The sequence below is a fragment of the Marmota monax genome, unplaced genomic scaffold (assembly GCF_021218885.2).
Source record: "Marmota monax isolate L192 unplaced genomic scaffold, Marmota_monax_Labrador192_F-V1.1 WCK01_AAM20220418_F8-fsc00044, whole genome shotgun sequence".
NCBI classification, from domain to species: domain Eukaryota; kingdom Metazoa; phylum Chordata; class Mammalia; order Rodentia; family Sciuridae; genus Marmota; species Marmota monax.
This window is the reverse complement of record NW_026695198.1, coordinates 2,405,447-2,431,974: the sequence shown is the minus strand read 5'-3', so window position 1 is coordinate 2,431,974 and position 26,528 is coordinate 2,405,447. Positions and strand designations below refer to the sequence as shown.

The 26,528-nt window shown below is 37.4% G+C and overlaps 1 protein-coding gene across 13 annotated transcripts in view; it reads right to left on the bottom strand.

Moving 5' to 3' along the window:
• The window catches only part of Spidr (scaffold protein involved in DNA repair), a 410,995-nt gene that overhangs the window by 79,290 nt on the left and 305,177 nt on the right, over positions 1-26,528 (bottom strand). Inside the window, exon 1 of one of the 13 annotated variants that reach the window (XM_058574009.1) lies at positions 12,289-12,320. The exons of the other annotated variants lie outside the window; for them this stretch is intronic. The gene's annotated coding sequence lies outside the window, so the exon portion shown is untranslated. Of the gene's footprint in view, positions 1-12,288; positions 12,321-26,528 lie in introns of those variants that run through there. 13 annotated transcript variants of the gene reach the window in all.

The window sequence follows — 26,528 nt, the reverse complement described above, 5'->3', positions numbered from 1 at the left end:
TGTGATTTGTAAAAAAAAAATTTCCATTCTATGGGATGTCTTTTTACTGTCACATCAGTATTTTAAAAAAATATTTATTTTTTAGTTGGAGTTGGACACAATACCCTTATTTCACGTATTTTTATGTGGTGCTAAGGATTGAACCCAGGCCCTCGGACATGCTAGGCAAACATTCTACCGCTGAGCCACAACCCCAACCCTCACATTAGTATTTTTAAGCAATAAAAGTTTTTAATTTGGATAAAGTCCCGTTCATGTATTTTTCTTTTGTTGTTTATGTTTTTCATGTCACATCCAAGAATCTATTGCCTAACATATAAGGTTTTACAAGATATTGTCATGTTTTTTTTGTCCTGAGAATTTTAGTCCTTACATTAAGATCTATGACCTGTTTTGGGTTAATTTTTATGTATGTTATGGGGGACCAGATTTGGTAGAATGACTATTCTTTCTCCATTAAATTACCTGGCACTCTTGTAAAAATATCTACTGACAAAAAAGGAAAGTACTACATTTTTTATGGAACACATACATCATGTATATCTAAATAGTGTTATATGAGTGTAGGTCTTTTAAAGAGTTGGAAGCTTCCATAAAGTATTTAATTAGAGTTTTAGTTTATCATTGGCAAGGAATTTATATGGTGTATCTGTACTCACTATAGTACATAGACCAAAACTGCTACTGGACGTTATCTTTGCTGGAGTGGAGGTTATATAACCTAATATTTAATTTTCTCTAATTTGTTACTTTACCATCATTATGCAGTGAACTCCAATGCTGTCCATCTCTGGTCCAAACATATACTTCCTCTTGCATGTTCCCTGAGTAAATGTGGCCCTACATCTCTGAATCAAAATGTAATCTTTATTTCACTTTTCCACATCTAGTTGTCACTGCCCGGTCATTTTACCTCCTCATTATTATTATTCTTACTTTTTTGGGGGGTGGTGGTGGTGGTACTGGGGATTGAATCCTGGGTGTTGTCCATGCTAAGCATGTGCTCTACCAATGAGCTACACCCATAGCCTTGTATTATCTTTTTAATATCCTCTCTCCTTTTCTTTCCTGTTGTCAGCCTCATTTTGCATGTGGCCACCTATGTGAATTAGGTTTTTCTCAACTGCTCTCCTAACCTTTGTTCTTTCCTTTCTTCTGTCTCCTCCTTCAGGTTGCTGCTAAATACTCTCTCTAAAGGAATGGAGTCAATTATAATGTTCTCTTAGTTACAGACTTTTCAGGACATCCCAATGATCCCTTCATGTTTTCTGACACACAAGTGCTCAGTAAGATCAAGATGGGGCTGGGGTTGTGGCTCAGAGGTAGAGTGCTCGCCTACCAGGCGTGACGCACCGGGTTTGATCCTCAACACCACATAAAAATAAAATAAAGATATTGTGTCCACCTATAACTAAAAATAAATATTAAAAAAAAGAAGATCAAGATGCTACCACTACCTTCTGTCTCAGCTTCCATCTGTTCCTATAACAGAATTTGACAACTCTAGCCATCTCTACTCATGTGCGTACACTCACTTTTCAAAATCAAACTCAAATGTCAAGTCTCTCAAGACTTCTCTCACTATCATGGTGTAAACACTTCACCCTTTTCCTTTGTATTCAAAGTGTTTATTTATGGTATTTAGTTACCACATTTTACTCTGTATTATAACAATTTGAGCAGATCTTTTCTCTCTCCTTTTAGTTTGGAAGTTTCTTAACAGTAGAAAGCCTATAACTTATATTCTATGTACCTATCAGAGTCCTTTGCTCAGATGATGATGATATATGCTTGTTATACTAGGTTGAATTAATCAAAAGCATTTACTCAGACTTTGTGGGGAAAGAAGGTAGAAGACATAGTTCCTGCTCCTGGAGACTAATAATAGAGATTAAAATGCTTTATGCAGGTAGTTTCATAAAATGAGACCCATATGTTGCTACACAGTACAGGAATAGGAAGGGAAGTATTAGTGTCTTAGTGACATTCTAAATTAGGACAAGCATAGTGAAGGAAACAATGGAGGAGGGGAAGAGGGTCTACTCTAAGAAAGTTTATTGCTCAAAATATGTCAGTCAACTCAGTAGTCCTGGACAGACTGTGTTCTTGTTTTTCTCTCATTTACTCCTCAATCATCACTCAAATAAGGGGTCATCTGGCATTAAAATTTCCCAGGCCTATCATCTTTGAGACCCCAAGGGACAACAAAGTAAGGAACTGGGCACTAACCACGGGGTTTATGTTTTGACAGCACCACAAGCAAGGTACAGTGTCCCATGGTTCTCTCTGGACCACCAAATGGTATGCTGGCCAAAATGAGAATCATCATGGATTTTTTCAATTAGAGTCCTGCAAAGGAACGAAGGCTGAAAATCTAAGGTCCCACTACTTGTGATGGATCAATGGGCCCCCTGTATATCTAGAATGACACTAGTTATAAACGGTCTTGGGAGAATTAAGAAGAGTCACTTCAGTAATCTTCAGAGCTCTGTAGCTGTAATGGGGGAGCCAGATAAGACTCTAAATGAACCGGGTGAGGTGGGAGTAAACTGCACTACTGCAGAGGGATGGCCTACTGAACAACAAGGAACACAGTATTAAATTTGGCATAGATGATCTGATTCTGAATCAGGGTTTCATATTCTAACTAACTGGCCTAGAAACCAGTTCTGTCTAATGCAATCTTCATAAATATGTTTAATACACATACATGTTTTACCTGCTGCCAAACAAAAAACAAGCTTTTCTTCTTTTTTTCCAATATCAATGGTAATTTTCTAAATTCTTCTGCCATCCTAAGAAGACCTGTTCTAGGAATGACATCACTGAGAAATATTAAATTATTCTAATATATTTTAAAATGAAGTAATTTCAATTTCAAAGTCTAAACCATACTTAGTTTACCATGCTTAACAGAGCAGACAACTGGTCACTTTCAGAAGACCATTCTATTTGCCATTCAGAGAGAAGGTTGGTTCTTAGGTATAAATCTGCTCTAGCCCACCACATCAGTTTATACCATGCCTGACACACCTGGCTACCATTCCTCCCTGCTATGCTCAGGACACTCATTGATTCCAGGTCTGTTTTGCAATGATCACCATTTATCCTACAGTTGTTTATTCTTCACATAGGGGCTCTTCCATGTAGGCGACTGGAACGCTCTGCAAGCTCAGGGAAGTCTCCTCTCCCCTGGTAGTCTGTCACGCTCTTTCCTGCCAACCTTTTAGAAAGTGTGGGTCTCACTTATTTCTATTTACTCACTTCCTAATCATTTTTGTGATAATTTAAAAAAATTTAAAAAATGACTTCAAATTCACTAAAAAGTTTTAAATACAGTACAAAGCATGTCTTTCCCCTAAGTTATTTCAGAATGTTTCTGATATGATTCTCCTTGTTCAAGTACATTTGTGTATATTTCTTACAAATAAGAACTCTCTTGCATAACCATTTTACAGCCTTCAAGGGGAGAAATTTCAAACACTGATATTCCCTCCACCTAATCCTCACACTCCATTTGTGTTTTACTCATTATTCTAACAATGTTCTCTGCAGCAGAAGGAGCTAGTTTGGAATCCTGGGCTACATTTAGTTGCCATATCCTAAACCCCTGCAATCTAGAGTGGTTCCTCAGTCTTTCCTTCACTTTCGTGATCCTGGCATTTTAAAAGAATACAGGCTAGTTATTATGTAACTGGCCAGTGATTATTGAGTTTATTTGATATAATCAAACATGGCCTCTCATATACATTAATATACACTTACTTCTGTTTATTCACCCATTTATCCACCCACATACCCATCCATCCATCCCTCCTTCTTGAAAACCTTGGTTTATACTACTCTAATTTGGGTTAAACACTGCTTGGACCACGTTAGTTTTTCTCCCTCCCTATCACTCAAAGTTCCCTTAAACTCATCATGTCTAAAATGACTCTCATTCTGCCCCACCTGTCTCCAACTCCTCTCCCTTATTTCCTGTCTCATTTAATAGAATCACCAGTCAATCTGTTGTTTAGAATCTTTCCAGATCCTTTCTTTTCTCCCACCTTTAATCATTCACAAAATGTTATATTTTCTATTTCTTGACCATCTCCAGATATGAATCATTTCTTGATCCGCTAGTTTGTCCTACTAGAGAAATTAGACTCTTTTGCTGCTCATATATACATTTACAACCAATTTCTGTGGTGTTCCAAAAAGTATAATGGCTTTGTGTCACCTGTAGAATAAAATCTAAAGTGCTTACCATGGTGTCCAAGACCTACCTGTGACCAGAACCTTGATCCTACCTATCCTTTCTACAGAACAGACACATTGGCCTTCTTGACATTCCACAAACATGGCAAGGACATCCCTACCTCACAACTTCTCAGCTATGCTCTCTGCTGGAATGGTCTCCTTGTACACCTACACCTACCTGGCTTGCTCTCTTATCTCCTTTGGGATTTTTACTCAAATATTATCCGCTCAGCAAGACTATGATTGATTCTCAGGAAAATAGCAACCCTCCACCTTCACTCTTTCATCCTGCTTTATTTGAAGATGTAAACATTATTACTTTCTTAAATTGTATCTATTTGTCTGTCCCCCCCCCACCTCCCAAATAAGTCAAATTCCAATGGCCCATGGATTTTTGTGTCATTTATTGCTGCATCCCTTAACACCTAGGACAATACTTGGCACATTGGAGGCACATAAAAAATAATTACTGAATCAAGGTTTAAAGAAAATTAATTACAAGTGACTTAACATTATATAACATAGTATATCATAATCAATTAAATAATTCCCCTTATACTGATACACTGCTTGGACCACGTTAGTTTTTTCCCCTCCCTATCACTCAAAGTTCCCTTAAACTCATCATGTCTAAAATGACCCTCATTTTTGTCCCACCTGTCTCTAACTCCCCTGGGAGTTGTTTCTACCTTTTCCCCCCATTATCATAGACATTTTTGTCAGAGTGTGTGTGTATATGTCTCATATATTAAATTTTTAGGGACCACTGATTGATTCAGAGTATATCTTCATTATTGTATATAATCAAGTGCCTTCCAAAATAGTTAGTGTTTACAAATCCCAAGAGCACCAACTGTGTGTAAAAAGTCATTTAACTGGGCTGGGGTTGTAGCTCAGTGGTAGAGCACTTGCCTCACATGTGTGAAGCACTGGGTTCGATTCTTAGCACCACATAAAAATAAATGAAATAAAGGCATTGTGTCCATTTACAACTAAAATAAATAAATAAATAAATAAATAAGTTATTTAACATATCTGAATAACATATAAAATTCAACATTTAAAGATATAGAGGCATATGATAAGATTTTCTTTCATCCCACTTCTGTCTCTCCTCCTAGTTCCCACCTGTTTGTAACAAAGAATCACCATTACTTATTTATTACATATCATTTTAGAGTTTCTTTATATATATATGAATGTTAAAGAATATATATAATATAAAAAATTTATATATTTACTGTATATAATAAATCTAAATACACTTATATAAATATAAATATAAACAAATACATGATATATAAGGAATATATAATATCTATATATCCAAGGAACATAACACATTTCAAACATCCTCGTTCCTTGATTTCTCTATTTTAGTTCTGAGGACTTCTCATTCTTTTTTGCAGTTGCATAGAGAGCTGCATAGAATTTCATTACACACATGTCCATGATTTAATTTTAATCTTATGCTGACCATCTGGGCTATATTCACTTCTTATAATCACAAACAATGTGGCACAGAATAACTTGTATGTTGTATGTATGCAAATGCATCTGTAGGACAAATTCCAAGAAGTGGAAGTGCTGAAGAGTCAAAGAATTAATTTGTTTACATTTTATACACACACACACACACACTTTTATGTATAGGGTACTGAAGTGCTGTCTATTGGGTTGTGACAATTTATTTTCTCTCCATTAAAGTAAGAGACTGCTTGTTTCCCCTCAACTTGATTTCTGAAAAATTGATAGAAATAATATTGTTACTGTCATTTGCATTCATCATGAGACATTAAACATCTTTTCATGTTTCTTTTTTCTATAAATTGTGCATTCACACCCTTTACAATGGGTGGTTTGTCTTTTTCTTTTTAATTTCTATGAGCATTTCATGTATTAGAGGGCAGCTTTTGGTAATATGAATTGCAAGTATACATTCCCAATTTATCATTTAATTTTTGACTTTACTATGCAAGTTTAATAGCATTTATTAATATTTAGTATTATTATATATATTAATATTTTCTTTTGAAATTTATGGGTCTGTTGAGTCACTGAAAAAATTTCTACCTCAAGATAATTATTTCATGATTTCTTCTAGAACTTTCATTTTTTTTTTCAGGTTTAAATCTTTGATCCATTTGGAATTTATCTTGGTATAAGATATGTATGTATCTAAATTCCTACATATATTTGTTAGTCTCTGTTATACTAATCTACCTATTACATTAAAGGGGAAACCATTTTAATTTAAAATTAACTTTAAAAAGTGGCTTTCATTAGTTTCTGCTTTCAATAGCTAGATGTTACCTATTTAATGGTGTTTGTGTTTACAACAAAGAAGATAATTCATGCTTACATGCCCGGGCACAGTACCTGGCCTTCATATCCTGACCTCTGCTCCACTGAAGGCTAACATCCAATTTGGTTTCTTCAGTGTCTCACAGGTGGCTCCATCTCAACAAGACCCGCCCTAGAACTCTAGTTCCCATTGCTAGATCTTCCCTAGTCTCCTCCCACTGTAACACCACCAGTTCAACAATTTCAATCATCCTTGAGTTTTGTTTTCCCATAGTCCCACATCTAATCTTCAGCAAGAACCTTCAAAATGAACCCCAAATCTCCTTTTCCTTCCACTTCCTCATTAGCATTCTGTTCCAGGTCACCAGTCCGATGGGTCCAGATTCTTGAAATAGCTTGCCTTGTTTTCCTAGTCTCAGTCTTGTACCTCCACATTCCATTTGACCTACAGTGGACAGAGCAACCTTCTTAAAGCACAGATCAGATGCCATCCATCCCATGCTGAAACCTTGAAAGCATCTCATCATCCTTGGAAAAAAATTTAAACTCCTGGCCATCTGCCTCCTCTCCATCCCAGGCTCTGGGCTCACTAAACCCCAGGTGTACCAGCCTCCCTTAACTCCTCAAGCACACCAACCTCATCTTTGTCTTTGTCTGTTGTTAAGCCTTTTGTCTGGAAAGTGTGCCTTCCAGTGTATCTCATGGCTGCCTCCACCTTGTCATTTTGGTTGTACTTCAAAAGTCTCTTTCCTAGGTTTTCCTAACTGCTCACTTAATGTAACCTTGACATATCTATCTGGGTTATTCCATACACGGCACAGTATTATTGCTCAAGATAATGGCAAATGTTCTTTTGAGTTCTTAACATTTATTACATGCCAGGTTCTCTTCTAAGTGCTTTGTGGGGTTTATCTCATTAATGTATCAGTCACATAAGGGGGTGCCACCATAATCTCCACTTTATGGATAAAAAAAGTCAGGCATAAAGTAGTTGGTAACTTCTCCAAAGTCAACCACCTGAAATTACCTGTTTATTACATATCTCTGTCTCACTGGAAAGGGAACTTCTCGTTTTTAAATTTTTAAAATTATTATTATTTTATTGCTCTATAGCCTTAAGCCCAGAATACAATCTGTACAAAGGAGGCACATCATAATATTTTAAATGCCTAGAAAGCACTTAATAAGTGGAAGGTAAATGTGATCCTCTCCATTATCATGGGAATGCTTTCTATAAAATACCTTAGGTGATAATATGTAATGTGGATGTTAACAGTGAGCCAACTTTAACTTCTATTTGGATTTATGCAGTGTTCACTTGGCCTACTTAAACCTCCTGGCTAGGTATATAAATTAAGAGCATGAAGTCTGTAATCCTTAGGGCCCTTCTTCATTGGTAACGTTTGCAGGATTAGCTTAGTCACATGGATAAGTTTGGGTATGAGCTAGAGTCACTGCTAAGAACTAGCCACCAGTTCTCTGTCTTTATGGCAGCCAGGACCTGAGGGTGGTGCCCACAGGTTCCAGAAATGTAGACACCACACCCTATGCCTCTGTTGACAATATGCTTAGAGTTTAAAGCACTGTAATTAAAACAGTGTCTACATGTCACTAACTATAATGAATGATCTCAAAAAGTTTATACAGTCAAAGAAGACATGATGGAAAAAACCCAATCATCAGTACATGGAAAGGATGTGTTACATACTGCCTTACAAGGTCATGATAGCATATAGCTAATTTTTATTTCACTGATGTGGGAAGATATTTCTATTCTGAATAATACTGTACATGTTAAGGTTTCTGAGAACACAGTTCAAAGTTTTTTCATGGCAAATGTTTTCGTTTAGTATATTATATACATATGAAATATCCAGTAATTATGGGTTGTGCCTTCCTCTAAAATACAAGTTCACAGTTACAGAAGTATGGAAAAGAATACCACATAATGCAGAAAAGAAGACGAAGAGTCTTGTACCTATACATCATTCCAATATTTGTATTTTTCACGACAAATATGTAGTTATGGACTGAATTTGGAATCAAATACATTCCATTTATAAAGAGAAGCAACCTACAGTTGTATATGTACTAGTTATGTTTTTGACTTTGATAAATGTCAATAGTTATGTGAGATGTTGGCTGAGAAGACTAACACAGTAGCAATGGTTTTCAACACAGCAGAACAAATTAGAATATTCCAGATTTAGTTTATAAGATTCTACATGCTAAAATCCTATGTAGGAACAAAAGATTCACTCTAGGACTTTTATAATCCATCCCCCACCCCCCGATTTGCATATTTGCATCTGTTTTTCCTCTCTACCAAACTATACTATATGTTGGTTGAGTTTTCCATACATAACTCAGTGTAAGTTGAAACTGCTTTTTTAACTTTTGCTAAAGCTTCCTCTCTTATTAATGACCTTTATTGAATAAAAACAATGTTGACACTTTACAATAACCACTGTTCACAGAATACTACAGGACTACCTTATCCTATAAATGCTTAGATGTGTGGTGTGGGTTTAGCTGGTGGTGTCACACAGCAAGTACAAGTCAAGCTCTTGCTCCAGTAAAGTTACTACAGGCCACATACTGTGTATGACTTCAGGTCTTCTGAGTTAAGGTCACAAATGTGAATCCTTGCTTACCAGGGCCACTTCATAATGCGTATGGAAACAGCTCAGGCTGTGGACCACCCCAGGCCTATGACTCCACACAGACCTGCTGTGCTGTCAGTCCCTAGCGGGCCGTGGCTAGGTTGAATTCTGTCTTCCACAGTGCTATCTTTCTAACCTCTGTTCAACCTTCTGACAGGTATTCCATTTTTGTTCCCCACAGAGCCTTGTGTATTGGGAAGTGGCCAAGTGCCCAGACTTCATTCTCTCTTTTTTCTTTGGGGGGACGGTGGTGGTGGTGGTGGAGGATACTGGGGATTGAACTTAGGGGCATTCGACCACTGAGCCACAACACCAGCCCTATTTTGTATTTTATTTAGAGACAGGGTCTTACTGAGTTGCTTAGTGTCTCACTTTTACTGAGACTGGCTTTTGAGCTTTTTGCCTCAGCCTCCTGAGCTGCTGAGATTACAGGTATGCACCACTGCACCTGGTCACACTTCATTCTCTGTTAAGGTTCCTTCTCTTTCCCTTGGCATATGAATGCCAACTAGCACCTCCCAACACACATGGCATGCATCCATACTTTTTTATACAGGTGCCTTTTATTTTTAAGTTTCAGGAACTAGTAAGCCCTCAGTATCATTATCCTTACTTATTAATCCCAATGTCACTATGCATGCTTATAATGGTCATACTCTTAAAAAAAAGTCTCCTCTATATTAGGTGCATGAGTAAATTTTTTGAATTTTGCTTTGGATATAAAGCATAAATGAATCTATGACAAATTTTACAACATGTTACAAGTATTAAAAAAAGAAGTTCATGAGTAGCAAGTAGCACAGAGTAAAATAAAAACTGATTAGTCTCATTTAATTTCTTAATAATTGCAATATCTGAAAAAATTTAGAAGACATTTCAAATGTGTATAACCACTTCCAACATCTGTTAATTAAAATTTCCTTTTAAATCACCACTCCATGGCATAGTCCACAGTATAAAATTTTATAGTCTTAATATTATTACCAAGCAATGCATGCAGAAAAGTTTTGATTTTGACTTCTTTAATAAGAAAATATTAAGAAAAAGACTGGCCACAGCAAATGGCATTTCAAATTAAACTTTAGTACTGTGGAGCTTGTTATTTGCTTGTTCTTTCACATATTTTTACATATATTTTTGCTTTCCTGGTAAGTTCTTTCTCTTTTGGTGAATATGAAGTCATCCAGTTTCTTTCTATGGACCTTTCTAAGATCCAAAGGATGAGCAGCAAACTCTAGCCACTTGGGGCTCCCTTGTGACTGGGGGCCAGGTTATGCTGCTTATGCTACCAAGCATAATATTAACAAAGATCCCAGAATCTGACCAATAGCTTTGCACTGTCAAAAGGCAAGAATGAGGCATCTAGTCTATGGATTCAGCTGGTAGCCCACACTGAGCGATTCTAAAGCCAGAGAGGCAGCACCCTCTCATTAGCTCTAGCTCAGGAGGTACTGGAACAAACACTGAAGATTTATGGTTGTGGAAGAGGTAGCAGCTCCCATGGGGGCCTGGTTCTTCAGTGTTGCTTAAAAGTTCAACCTAGATTCTGTTTCTTCAGTTTTCCTAATGATTTTATAAGTCGTTTAAAATCTTTTAATAAATCTATTTCTGTTTAAGTTGGATGGAGTAAACTTCTTTGTCACTGAGCCTAACTAATTCTTATATAGTCACTTAATGAGAAGTGGAGTTATAGGGGAGGAGAACTCTATACACCCCTTTATTGTATGTATATAGAAACTACAATTAACAGGAAAAAGCAAAAATCATGAATAGATCAAACAACTATCTATCTATCTATCTATCTATCTATCTATATATATATAGAGAGAGAGAGAGAGAGAAACAGTGTATCTCTTTGAGACACAGATGAAATAAGAAATGAAGCAGTTCACTCATATAGCCTAAAAATCACTGGAGGTAGATCTAATTAATTTGTTTAACCCAGTCCTTTTACTTAATACATAACCATTGTTATCAATTATAATAAAGTCAGCAACAAAACATCATTTAAAAGTTATTACAGAACTCCTACATGGAATGACACACACACAGAAAAGGAAGAGTACACCCATAGAATTTTATCTTACCTCCCATTTACTCCTTAGGACGATTTCAACCAAAGACATTTATGACTAAAATACTCCTGAGCTAGGATACCAAATTTTTATAAAACCAGACTTTTTGATGCTCAAAGAAAGCCTCTACTATTTGATAATCAATAGTTTTAAATACCTAGTTCCTACCTAGTTCAACAATATTTTTAAAAATATTTGAGAATGCACATTTTTTTTTTAAAACACCAGCATCACAGATCACAGAAACCATAGCATGCAGGCACCAGAGACTCCAAAAAAAAAAAAAAAAAAAAAAAAGGTCAACCATTCAAAGAAGGTTTACTTTGAATAGGGTACTTATATGCAGATGATATCCTAAGATAATTTAGAGTGTGTGATAATGCTGGCATGTAGTTAGGAAGCCCAGCAATGTAGATAAAAGAGAGAGGCCCATCCCAGGTCTGAAACAGCACAGAAAATTACCAAGGCTGACAGAAGTAGTTCTCATGATAGCCAGCTCTTCTAGAAATGCTTTAGGATGACATAGTAAACAATAAAAATATTGTCTTACATATAGAGTCAGGTTGCCAGTGATTGTGAAAACTATCCGAATGACGGGAAAGAAACAGTAAATGAGTTAACTAAAGAGAGTTCTATCTATAGAACAGTTTAGAGAAAAGTACCTTTTCCTGGGGCTAACAGATAATTCCTCCCACTGGTCAGAGAGATACATATCAAACATTCCAAAATGGCCATTCCTACTTCTAAAGTCAGTGAATAAAGCATGAACTTCATTTAATTAAAAAACACATCTACATATTTTCTAAAAGTGAAGATATATTTTAGTCTACACAATGATAAATGTCATGCTGATTTTAGGACACTTTACCCAACAGCTGAGGCCCCTGGTTGCAATTTGGGATGAATATGCTGGGAATATCCTTTCTAATTTCAGGGTATGGAAAGAAGGGAGGTTTTCCTCTGGAGAAATGCAGTGAGTCAAAATATGAAGTTTTCTCTCTTACCTTGTATTTGGAAATGTTCTTTTTCTTAGTTTCTACAGCTACATCTGGAATCCAGCAAAGAATCAAAACAGGAATAGTTGTTATTTTTAACTTGAGTTCATTATGCTTTTTTCAGGTCATAACATTGCCATGTACTCTTAATATGTCTAATAAATATTAATTTGTGGCAACGAGGAATGAGATAAATAGAAAGTACTCTTTACCCCTCAATTTTCTTCTATGTCTGTTGTAATATCTTGGGCTATAGATACAAACCTGAATGAAATAAATTTCTTATATTGATGAATTTTATAGTCCAGTGGGATCCACAGAAAGACATACACAGATGATTCTTAAAAGTAGCTCATGGCCTGGCATGGTGGTGCATGCCTATAATCCCAGCAACTCGAGAGCCTGAAGCAGGAGTATTGCAAGTTCAAAGCCAGGCTCAGCAAAAGCAAGGAGCTAAGCAACTCAGTGAGACCCTGTCTCTAAATAAAATACAAAAATAGGTCTGGGAATGTGACTCAGTGGTTGAGTGCCCTGGTATCCCACCCTCCAAAAAAAAAAAAAAAAAAAAAAAAAAAGAAACAATATATTAACAATGTTAATTTGCCTAACTTCTGATTACAGACACCTATTTTTACAGCTAGATACTTTTCCAAGTAAAGCTGATAGACGATTGTTCATGTATCAAATTAAAACATTATTGGTACTTTTTTTTTTTTTTTTTTTTTTTTTAATTTTCTGTACCAGTGTTGATTCCCACTATAGTGAATGACTGAAAATACTGTTTCTGTTATAACTGGTAGTTCTAATTGCCTGCTGTTCTCCCTAGCATAGAATGTGAAATAACTTGGCTGCTACATTTATAAAGGCATTTTGACTCCTGCCCTTCCTGCCTTTAGAGCTGAGTCACACAGACCTGGTTTCAAGTCTCAGCTCAGCTCTGGACAGGTCTTCAGCATCTGGCCCCTTCTCTGATTCTTCTGGAAAATGGGGATATTGTATTCACCCTCAGATCGGCTGGCCTTTCCAGGACTACTGTGCAGAGTGCCCCCCAAAAACCAGGTCCTGTATGGGTATTTTGAGTGCTTTATTACATTAGTTTCAACAAACAAATAAAAAAAAGTAAGATAAAACACAAAAAACAAGCACTTGGGATATCCTAGATTCTCTTCTAAGCTCCTTCAAAACTGAAATATTGCACAGTGGGAATAAAGACGATTATAGTTTGCTGAAATTCTTTGGGCTACAAACAAAATGTTTCATAATTTCAACTTAAAATAAATATAAGAAAGACTAGAAGATAATACACAAAATAGTTATATGAAAATAGAACAGTTTTTCTAATCTTGCAAAATTTGAAACCTATGTCACTATATTGCCTTTATCATTTAAAATTACCAGTAAAAATTTAGCTAAAGGACCAGGCTTTCACTTCCATGGTCACATTATTCAATGTACAAGATAAGATGAACATAAATAGCCATGAACATAGAGTGTGATTTTGAGCAACCCTGCTTGTGTTATGAGTTTTGCCAAGCCTAGCCCACGCCTGGGTACCATGTGTTAACTCTCAAATTTCAGAAGAGGTAAAACTTTGCCCATTGTTTGAAAAAGAAGGACTAGTAGTTCAACTTGGCATTTTGCTGTCAGAAGGGTAAATCACAGAACAAAATATGTCACAATTATTTTAAAAATGTAAATATTTTTAAAGCATGTAATGAAAAAGGTTGTGAAGAATCATATTTACATCCCCACCCTGGCCAATTTCTCTAAAAATAGTCCATTCCAAAAGGTTTAACTCAAAATATGTTCCATTTGGGTGCTAGGAGGGGAATGTGTGTGCAGATTTCTCTTTTACATCTGTGGCTCCTGCAAAAATATCTGGCAGTACATTCAGTTCTGTGTCTTGAAAATCTCACAGGGCAAATTCTAAAATAATATTATAAATGTTCATGGTTATCATCACCTAACTAATTCAAAGCAATAAAAACAGTTGGCCCTTCAGTCTTCTCACATCATTTCGAGGTAATGGCTGAGTTCTGCACTCTGGTCTCCTTAGAAAGACTCAGTTTGTCATGGAGTAAATTTCATTATAAATCAAGAACTGTATTTCATTGGCTTTCCAAAAAATAAACCATAATTATAAATGAGAATACTGATTCTCTGAAATTTTTTCCTATTGTGTGTATTCAGTATGCATAAGGTTGGGTTCAATCTCTAGCACGTATGTATGTAAATAAATACAAATAAAAAAGAAATCTATATCAACTCATTCCTTTTTTTTTCTTTCTTTTGATACCGGGGATTGAACCCAGAGGTGCTTAACCACTGAGCCACATCTGCAGCCCTTTTATTTTTTTAAATTTTGAGACAGGGTCTCACTAAGTTGCTTAGGGCTTTGCTAAATTGCTGAGGTTGACTTTGAACTTGTGATCCTCTTGCCTTAGCTCCCTGACCTGCTAGGATTACAGATGTGCACCACCATGCCTGGCTTTCATTTATATATCACAAGCAAATAAAATCTAAATTTGTTTATGAAATACAAATTCCCTTTTCCCCATCTCCCTGAAATGTTCATCGTGATGATTCAAAACTCTGGTACTTTTCTGTTATTACCACCTTGGGAATTGTACCTGTGGTCTACCACTGAGCTACATCTCCAGTTCTTTTTGTATTTTATTTTGAGACAGGGTCTTGCTAACTTGCTGAGGCTGGCCTAAAACCTCCATATCCTCTGCCTCAGTCTACCCAATAGTTTGGAGTACAGGCATGAGCCACTGAGTCTGGTTCAATGTAGTTTTTGGTTAAAAAAATTCAGTAATGTTAGTGTAGTTTTTGTAAATCTTTAATTAATGCATGAAATATGCAACAACCAGGAAGTAAGAGTCAAATGGCTATAAAAAATAAAGACTAAATTTTTATATTTAAGAACTATTTGTGGGGCTAGGGTTGTGGCTCAGTGGTAGAGCTCTTGCCTAGCCTATGTGAGGCGCTGGGCTCGATTCTCGTCACCATATATAAACAAATAAAATAACGGTCCATTGACAATTAAAAAATATTAAAAAAATAGAGAGCTATTTGTAACTTGACAATACTGATTTTTCTTAAAATTTGCTGGGCACAAATGACAGGAGTGGTGGTGAACATCTATAATCCCAGCTGCTTGGGAGGCTGAGGAAGGAGGATCATAAGCTCAAGGCTAGCCTGGCAAGTACTAAAACTGTCTCAGAATAAAATATAAAGGGCTAGGACTGCAGCTCAGTGGTAGAGTGCTTGCATAGCACATGTGAGGCCCTGAGTTTGATCCTAGTACCACAACCAAAGACTATGATTTTTCCTCTTCCCATTGTTATAAGACCTTGGGGACAGTCACAAGTCTGGCTCCAGAGAGACCTATCAGTTTATGTCAGAATCAGTGGATCTAAGGGCTTCCCAGGGCAGGACACAGACTTGTATAAATAGGCTTATATCCTATCTTTACTATCCTATGTGACCTTGGGGAGTGGTTAGAAATGTGGGTGCCCCACAATCGGGTACACCTCAGCCTCTTCTAGCTCCACTTCTCTGAGTTCCTCATTCCTTCCTCTCCCTGCTTCTTCTCTTAGGGTGCTTGGGGCTGCTGGTTACTTTCTTGTTCTAATAGTCTATGAGTCTCCCTGTATGAAAGCCTTGAATTCAGTATGATGATGGCATCGTGACTTCTTCCTAGTGGATGTAGGACTTTTTATTTTCTTAGTCAATAAGACAATAAATGAATTTAATCTGCAGCTCAAGAAATAGGCAAGTCAGATAAGCCACATAGGTGTGCTTGAAAAGCTTGGGGGTCTATAGCTTAGGTGACATTTGCTAAGTAATTAGCACTTTCTTCTTCTCTACAACATTTAGCCCATGTATACCCATAAAGGTTGGGTGTGACAGTTGAGATAAATGTGTGGGTAACTAGTGCAAAGGTTTTCATTTTGATTTTATAATGTTTCAAAAATTTGATATGATAGCTAATGATTCAACTTATTTGAGAGACGAAGTATGGAAGACAAAATCTGACAGTTCAAAATGTCACATTACTTTACCTTATATGCTCAGTTAAATAATAACTGTGTACTTTACTTGTAAACAGTTAAAAAATATGTAAGCATATTATACTTACACCTTCAAGTGGTATTTTGATGTGCAGTATGGAAAGTTGGAACCTTGGTAAAATATTGGCTAAAAATTTCCTTTTATCATTTGTGAAAGTACAAGAGAAGTTCTACACATAGAGAAATTTACCTATTTATATAGATCATAGATGGCAAACTACGGCCCATAGGCTAAATTCTGCCTGCCACCTGTTTTGCAAAGAAAACAAAATATCAGGAAGAATCAAATAAAAATTTCCCTCAAGTGACCCAGATGAAATGAGAGTCTATAAAAGATGCTGCATCCTATTACCCAGCTGCCATGACCCTTAGAGGAAGAACTTTAGCTCTTCTACTTTCCCAAATTAATCATAATACTTTTCAAAGGCCTAAGTTCATATTTGCAAAGAAATTAAGCTTAAAAGAGGAGATATTTTCTACTTTGTGATGAAACTGATCTAGGAAGTACCTGAGCTCTGCAAATTCTCGACTACTTGAGAATACTGGCTACACTGGTTTATTCTTTAATCTCAAAACAAGCCATACAAGTCAGGCATGGTGGCCCACACCTGTAATCCCAGCGGCTTGGGAGGCTAAGACAGGAGGATTGAGAGTTGAAAGCCAGCCTCAGCAAAGATGAGGCGCTAAACAACTCAGTGAGACCCTGTCTCTAAATAAAATATAAAATAGGGCTGGGGATGCGGCTCAGTGGTTGAGTACCTCTGAGATCAATTACTGGTACCTCAAAAAACATACAAAACCAACCAAACAAAAAAACCAAGCCATACAGGAAATCAATAAATATTCTTCATTTAAAATGTTTTTAAGTTTTTAGCAGCATTTCCTATTTTCATTTTGTTAGAAAGATGTGAGTATAGGTATATTCATGACACAAATGAATGACTCTTAAAAAGTTATTTTTTGCCTTTAGGCAAAGTTTGCCCATGAAAAGATAAAACAATATGAACAGTTCTATTTATCTTAGTCAGAACTGGTTGGGTAGGTTACTTTTTATTCCCTATAACATGATGATTCCTTGCTCTGGCTAGGGGAAAAAAATGACTTTTTCCACGCAATTTTCAAAACACTGAGGGGAAACATCCTGGTAGCCAAAATGCTCTTTTTAAGAGCATTCTCCAACAATGGTTCAATAGGGAAAGCTATATATTGTGAGTTTCTGGTTTGTTTTTGAGTGTAGATCTGAATAGCACCCAGGGAGTTCCTGTATTTTTAGGGCCATTATAAATCACATCCCATGACAGCATGAGTGAGTTCATGTAAACATAGTGGTATCATGAGTAACAAAATGTGTTTCCATCAGAAGCTCTTTAGGCTGCGTAAGCGACCTGAACACTAACAGGCAGTTCAGGCTAGTGTTAACCAGCTACAGCTGGTTCATTGCTATAAAAAGAACTAATGAAAACACAAATGCTAACTTCTCCATTCCATTCTGGCCACTACCTCAGGGCTCCACAAAGGCAGCCCTTTCCAAATGCTCACAGTGAATGAACTGGCTGGGTCTGGTTCTCTGAAGTTGTTTACTGAACAGTGTGTGCAGGAGCCTCTATGAGCACCAAAGGGTGGAGTGGGGGGTGGGGTGGGGAATATCACATGATCTACTAGCTCACAAAGCCAATTCTTCTGGATAATCTTGTATTTAGTTCTGTAACAAATAGGAGGCAGCAGAGAAAAATTTCAAAAGGAGAGGTAAAGTACCTTGAACATTCTTTTTACACATCTATACTTTGAGTACTTTGGTTAATCTGAGATAAATTAATGCCTTATCAAATATTCTAAACTGTTAAGATAAATCATTTCTTATTGACTTATTTTCCATGAGGAAGCACTTTTAGGATAAAAAGATAATCATTTTTAAAATTCTTTATATGATTAAAAAAATCTAGGCTATTAGTGTCAGAGGGGAGCATGGAGATTTTCTCCCATCTTTTCGTCTCATGGATGAACTATCTGGTGCTCAGAGGATCCCTATCTTGCTGCAGATCACACTATTTGGTGGCAAAAAAAAAAAAGAATGTGGGTGTCTGGCATTCATGACTGTTTCCATCTCGTGCTTGATGCAGCTATGTGAACATGGTCAAAAATCAAAGGAAGAGAGTGCCAGATTATTTTGTATTATCATGGGGATCTGACCTAACCTAGTCTTTTAATGTATAAGATTACTTGCAATGTCAAATGAAAATTTAGGGAGTTGCCCTGGCATTTCTTCATGTTCTTAAATAGGTTGTGTTATCCTACGAGCTACTCCGCCTGCTGAAAGGATTTCTGCCTTTGTCTATGCAGGGCTGTCCCTTGGTGCTTAAGACATTAATCTGCAGTGCAGATGCTGACTTGTGAGTCACCCCCCCCCCCAGCCCCCTCCAGATTCCAGTCCCATATTTCAATCATTTGTGCAACATCCCACCAGGGAACCCTGTCATCAATACCATCTCCACCTTCTATGAACAGCCAGGGGGCTATGAGGCCATGGCAGCCAGAGAAATTGCACTGAGGGAGAGATGTGGCTGTCAGCAGTCAGCAGTTGCCCCCCTTTGTCTTACGTGGGCTTGTGCTCATCTTCTTAAAGCAGCCTTCTGGTTTGCTACCTCTCACAGTTAGGAGTCCCTGTAGCTCAGTAAATCTCCCAGCTGCTCCAAGTGGCTGGTCTCTAACTTCAAGTCTAATGTTTCTTTTACCCTCTTCTCTCATGTAGCCCTGTATCTCAATATCATTGTCCAAGTTAATGAAATTAAAAACTCTGAAGTAATTTTTAGACCTTATTTTTCTCCCTTACTTCTTAAATCCAAACCATACATTCCACTGTATGCTCCTGGCAGGCCCTGAGTACCTCACATTTAACATTCCAGGCTCTCAACTCTGTTTTCTGCCTCACCACCAAGATACTACTTTGACTATGTCAAATGTGGTCAGAAGTTTTTGCTTGAATGGTAAACTGTAAGCCCTCTGCAACATCATCTCAATCTGTCTTTCCAGTCTCATTTTACAATGACTTTAATACTTGAATTTTTGAAGCTATTATCTTAAAAACATTTATGAAGGTCCTACCATTAATCTGGCTCTGTAATAGACAGTATGGCAAGGCCTGGGGAAAAGGGAGATGTGCACATACAGACAAAAAGGGAAGAGTTCCTTTCCCTAGATATGATCAAGTCACCATGGGGAGACAGACAAAACTGAGTAAGAGAAAGGCATGAAAAGAAATGAGAGAAAGAAACTTTAAAACAGGTCTTAGGGATCATGTAGCACCAACTCTATAACTGACAGATGAGACAGCCAAGGCAGGGAAAGATGGTATGAGGTTCCTAGGTCATTCATTTGCTATTTCTCTCACTGTTACAATAAGTCATGTAAGGAAATATTTTAAAACCAAATGATCTAGACACAAAAGGTCGTATTTTGTCTGAGTTCAATGATAGAAAATATGTAGAATAGGTAGATACCTAGAGATAGGAAGTATATTATTACTGGTTGCCAGGGGTGGGGGCAGTGGAGGCAGGAGGGGAACAGGGATTAGTAACTGCTAGTGGGTCTGTTATGGTTTGGAGTGAAGTATCCCCCAAAAGCTCAAGTGTGAGACAATGCAAGATTATTCAGAAGTGAAATGATTGGGTTATGAGAGCCTTAACCAAATCAGTAAGTTAATCCCTTGACAGGAATTAACTGAGTGTTAGCTGAAGATGGGTAGGGTGTGGCTAGAAGAGGTGGGTCACGGGGGGGGGGGGGGGGGGGGGGGGGCCTTTGGGGGAAATATTTAGTGAGCTGAGCTTAGTCTCTTTCTGCTTCCTGATCACCATGTGAGCTGCCTCCCTCTGCCATACTCTTCCACTATGGTGTTCTGCCTCACTTAAGGCCTGAGGAATGGAGCTGGCTATCTATGGACTGACACCTCTGAAACCATGAGCCCCTAAATAAACCATTCCTTCCCTAAAATTGTTGTCTTTTAGTCACAGAAGTGAAAAAGCATACTAAAAGCGGGTCCAAAGTCTCCTTCTGTGGTAATGAAGTCATTCTGGAATTAGACAGTGGTGATGTTGTACAACATGGTGAACACAATGAAAACCAAGGAATCATACTCCTTAACATGAGTTAAATGGTCACGTTTATTGCACAACCAAAACAAAGCTGAGAGATGCAAAGCTATAACTACACAGCAACCATTATCTTGCTGCATCTTCTCTTTCAAAAAGTCTTCTCTGGGGCTGGGGTTGTGGCTTAGTGGTAGAGCGCTTGCCTACCATATGTGAATCCCTGAGTTCAATCCTCAGCACAACATAAAAATAAATAAATTAAATAAAGGTAATGTGTCCATCTACCAGGAAAAAAACCAAAAGGTCTTTCCTGGCTACTGTGGCACTTGCTATAATTCCTTACTTCTTTTCCTACCAGTGTACTCTCCAACTTGTATCCTATTAGAGTACAGGCATGTCTCTGTGAAATATCCTCTCTCTACGCACCTGTTCATTTGGTTTAACCTCAGATCTAGGCAGAGGAGCTCATACCTGCCCACCCATGTGGCACAGCCATATATCTCTTCCAGTCCTTCACTCCAGAGTCATGAAGAAATTGGGAAGAGATGGTGGCTGGATTCGGTTTGCTTTGATAATAATTTCCACAACACACAGCTTGTTTAATAATTTCACATCAAAAGTACAGTCATAAGAGCAGAAATCTTGGTGTAGAATGTAAAATACTCATCCAACTTAACATGAATTTCATGAGTACTGAATGCTGCACTAATAGCTTCACACACACTGAATCATTCCATGCTTCCAACATGACCTTGGCAGGCACCTGTTGTCTTCCCATTTTACAAGTGGCAGAATCAACATTCAAATACCTCGCCCAAGGTCCAACAGCAAGAGGAGGTAGAGCCAAAATGTAGACCTGAGTCCAGCTGTCCAGAGAGCCCAAGTGTCCCACTGAACTACCATCAAGGTAGTTCTGCAGCTGGAGAGGATAGAAGGCAAAGAGATAAAAAAAGGCAGGTCTGCCTGGAGACAAGGAAAGGCATGGGGAAGGAAGTAGCAGAAGATACCACTGAAAGGTTGGGACCACTCATGTCCAGGGTGAAGAGTGCAGCCAATCTAAATCTAGGGATGGCAGGAAAATTGCAAGTCGTCTAGCTTCAGGTAGGGCAAATGAAGCAGAGCACAAGATCCTTTATTCCCCATCTGTCCATCAGCATGATAAACTCAAGGGGGAAAAAGACCTTGAGAGAGCAGCCATCTGCTCCAGTTTCATTCAGCAAATATTTGCAGAGTATAGTGCTTACCATGTACCAGGTATGGGAGTAGGCCCTGGGAAATGCAAGAAGAGCAACAGCAGACATGACTACTACTAACCCAAGCAGAAGCTTAGAGGTTAGGAAGAAGGACAGAGAAACAGTGAAGGGCCACTTTGAGTATTAGAAAGTCATCTAGGTTAGTTACGATACGCCCATCCTCTCTATTTCCATTAAATACACACACATACACACACACATCAATTTCTAAATTAATTCTATTAAAAATCCATCAATTCCTAAATTAATTCTAGCTGTAGAGGCTTGTTGCAGGGTCATTTTCCAGGGCTGGCCAATCCTCCCCTGAGCATAGAATATAGGGTAAAGTCATGTCTGGACTGTGCTGCCAATCCAAATAGGGCCTGCTGTATGAAGTAGATATTCAAATGGATAATAAGCACATGTAAAGAAGTTCAACATCATTAGGGAGAAGACAATCAAAGTCACAATGAGATATCACTGCACACTCATTTTTAGTTTTTATTTTTATTTTGGGTATCAGGGATTGAGCTCAAGGGCACTCAATCACTGAACCATGTCCCCAGCCCTATTTTGTATTTTATTTAGAGACAGGGTCTCACTGAGTTGCTCAGCACCTCGCCCTTGCTGAGGCTGGCTTTGAACTCGTGATATCCTCCGTCTCAGCCTCCGGAGCCACTGGATTACAGGCATGCACCACTGCACCTGGCCACTTCACACTCTTTAGGATGGTTGTTATTTTAAAATAAGAAGAGGGAAAAGAAAAGAAGGTTGCAAGTTTTAGAATATGGAGAAGTTTAAACTTTTGTGCATTACTGGTGGAAATTTAAAGTGGTGCTGCCACTGTGGAAAACAGTATGGTGGTTCCTCAAAAAGTTAAACATTGAATTACCATATAACTCAGCAATTCTATTCCTGGACGTAGCCTAGAGAAATAAAAACATACATCAGCAGAAAAATTTCTACAAAGATGTTCATACAGCATTATTCATTTGTAACCCTCAAATAAAACAACATAAATGTCCATAAACTGAGGAGTGGATAAACAAAATTTGGTACATCCACACAATGGAATATTTTTCAGCCATAAAAAGGATCAAAATATTGGCATATACATGATGTGTATGTGTAGGCAGACTGTTACAGTTTGGATTTGGAATGTTCCCCAAAAGTCATATGTTGAAAGCATGGCCCCCAGTACATCATGTTACATTAAAGATATACAAAAAAATTACATAGTTTAGGGTTCCATTTATCTGAAACATACAGAATAGAGAAAGGAAGCAGATTAGTGGTTGCCATGCAGTAGGGTAGAAGTTAATAGGGTACTGCTTAATGAACACAGGGTTTCCTTTGGTGTGAGAATAATGTTTTGGTCCTAGAGTTGAATACTGCACAACACTGTGAATGTACTACTGCTAAATGAAGCATTAATTTTATGTTTATTAATTTCACCTCAATAAAACAAATGGACAATTAAATAAAAGGTGATGTGTGTGTATACACACAAAATTATTATGGGTTCTATCAGTTATTCAGGAAGACAGTTCTATAGTACCTGGCTCCTCCTCAGAGGCTGTTACTAGAAACAGTCTCTTCTCAGATAAACTTCCAGGTGGTCTATACAGAGGGGACATATATGCATGTATAATATGTAATGTGCATACTTGGTGTTGTTTTTGCCAAATATTAACTGAGTGCACTCTCTCCAAGCAGAGGTAACAGAGGAGGCATAGCTGCAAGGTTTGAAAGGCAGAGCACTTGCAAGTATGTGGTTTCATTGCTGCATCTCATCTCTTTATGCTACATAACTTTCCACCACCGATAAAACAGAGACCAGATATTTTTCTTTAGAAAGCACATGGAAGGGGCTGGGGATGTGGCTCAAGCGGTAGAGCACTAACCTGGCGTGCGTGCGGCCCGGGTTCGATACTCAGCACCACATACAAAGATGTTGTGTCCGCCAAGAACTAAAAAATAAATATTAAAAAAATTCTCCTCTCTCTAAAAAAAAAAAAAAAAAAAAGCACATGGAAAAAATTAAAAATTTTAACAGAAAGGCAAATTGCCAGACAGAACTCCCATAGTCTGCCATGATGAATATTTCTTGCCTTTAAATACGCAGTAACCCTTATACAAAGTATATCACTATAGGAAATCTCATTCTAGTCTTTTCTGGAGAAAGAATGATGTACTACTCAGCAGAATAAAAATTGGAATTGGTCACATTCAAAAGCTTTAAAGAGGACTGGGGACATAGCTCAGTTGGTAGAGTGCTTGCCTCGCATGCACAAGGTCCTGGTTCAATCCCCAGCACCACAAACAAACAAACAAACAAACAAGCAAAAAAGATTTAAAGATAGGACTTCTTGATATTCTTGCTGCCACTTTTTGATTGTTCATAGAGAGATGGGCCCTCAGAGAACTTTAGCTTTTCCCTGTCCAAATGTCTGTGGTTTTCCTGGGTAGATATGGTTCAGTAATAACTTAGCTAGTGCAAAGACTTGGGATACAGAACTAAATAAGCTATTTCTGAAGTTTTCCAAGAGCCTATTGAAGTGACAGACAAGTAGATATCTAATTATGTGCTTCTTCCTCTCAGCTAATTTGATTTAATTCAGTGTTAAATGTTACATCTTAATACTCTGATCATTTACCTATGGTTACTTAATTTTTTCAGTCCTGTATTAATTGCAATAAATGTTTTAAAACCCCTAAATAATTATCAGTGGATTCTTTTTTCCTTATTCAAGATTAGATCCTTATCTTTCATGGTACACAAAAGTCAATTCAAAATGGATCAAAGAATTGGGAATTACCAGGAACTATGAAACTTCTTGAAGTAGGGTCCATACTCCTACAGATAGGCACAGGCAACGACTTTCTCAATAGAAACCCTACCTGCCTTAAGTTCAGGAAATAATGCCAAGAATTAATAGAGGATGAATATTTGGTCCTACTTTTTCTTCTATTAGGTCTCTGGTCTAATCCTTGGGTCCTTGATCCACTCTGAGTTGAGTTTTGTGCAGGGTAAGAGAAAGGGGTCTAATATCATTTTGGTACATGTGGATTTCCAATATTCCCAGTACCATCTGTTGAAGAGGCTATCTTTTCTCCAATATATGTTTTTGGTGTCTTTTTCTAGTATGAGATAACTGTATTTATATGGGTTTGTCTCTGTCTTCTACCTAATAAAAGAAAAAGTAGGACCAAATCTTCATTATGTCGGCTTAGGACAAGAAATAAAATCAAGAATCAATGAGTGGATGGATTCAAACTAAAAAGTTTCTTCTCAGCAAAGGAAACAATAATGTGAAGAGAGAGCCTACAGAATGGGAGAAAACCTTTAACCACATGTACCTCAGATAGAGTACTAATCTCCAGGATATATGAAGAACTCAAAAAACCTAATAACCCAATCCATAAATGGGCTAAGGAACAAGGAACTGAATAGACAATTCACAGAAGATATACAATCGATCACCAAATATATGAAGAAATGTTCAACATCTCTAGCAATTAGAGAAATGCAAGTCAAAACTAAGATTTCATCTCACTTCAGTCAGAATGACAATTATCAAGAATACAAGCAACAAGTGTTGGTGAGGATGAGGGGAAAAAGGTACGCTCACATATTGCTGGTAGGACTGCAAACTGGTTTAACTACTATGGAAAGCAGTATGGGGATTCCCCAGAAAACTTGGAATGGAACCACTATTTGACCCAGCTATCCCACTCCTTGGTTTATACCCAAAGGACTTAAAATCAGCATACTATAGTAACAGCCACATCAATGTTTATAGCAGCTCAATTCATAATAGCTAAACCTAGAAGCCCTTCAACTGTGGAATGGATTAAAAAATGTGGTACATATACACAATGGAACATCACTCAGATTTAAAGAAGAATAAAATTATAGCATTTACAGGTAAAATGGATAGAACTAGAGAATATCATGGTAAGCGAACTAAGCCAATCCCAAAAAACCAAAGGCCAAATGTTTTCTCTGATAAGCAGATGCTGATCCATAATTGGGGGGGCGGGGTAGGGAAGAACAGAGGAACTTTGGCTTGGGTAGGGGGAGTGAGGCAAGGGAAGGGAGTGTGGGGGTGGGAAGGAGAGTGGAATGAGACAGACATGTATGATTGCATGGATGGTGTGACTCTGCATTATGCACAGCTAAAGAAATGAGAAGTGTGCTCCATTTGAGTACAATGAGTTGAAAAGCATCTGCTGTCATATATAACTAATTAGAACAAATAAAGAATTAATAAATGGGATGGCATTTCAGTTAAAAAAGCTTCTGTACAAAGGGAACAATTAAGAATGTGAAGAAAGAACCTAAAGAATGAGAGAAAATCTTTGCTAGCTACTCTTCTGACAGAGAATTAATATCCAGAGAATATAAAGAACTCAAAAAACTTAATAGTAAAAAATTTATTAATACCCAATTAATAAATGGGCAGATGAATTTAACAGATACATCTCAAAAGAAGAAATACAAATGGCTAACAGGTATATGAAAAAGTGTTCAACATCTTTAGGAATTAGGAAAATCAAATCAAATCTATACTGAGATTTCATCTCACTCCAGTCAGAATGGCAGCCATTAGGAAAGGTAGCAGAATACAACAGTCACTAGTATGGCAATATGTAAAAACGTGGATGTGTAACCAATGTAATTCTGCAATCTGTATACAGGGTAAAAATGGGAGTTTATAACCCACTTGAATCAAATGTATGAGATATGATATGTCAAGAGCTTTGTAATGTTTTGAAAAAAAATAAAATAAATTTAGAATTATAGCTCCATTCAAACAAAAAAAAAAGAATACAAACAATAATAATTGCTAGAG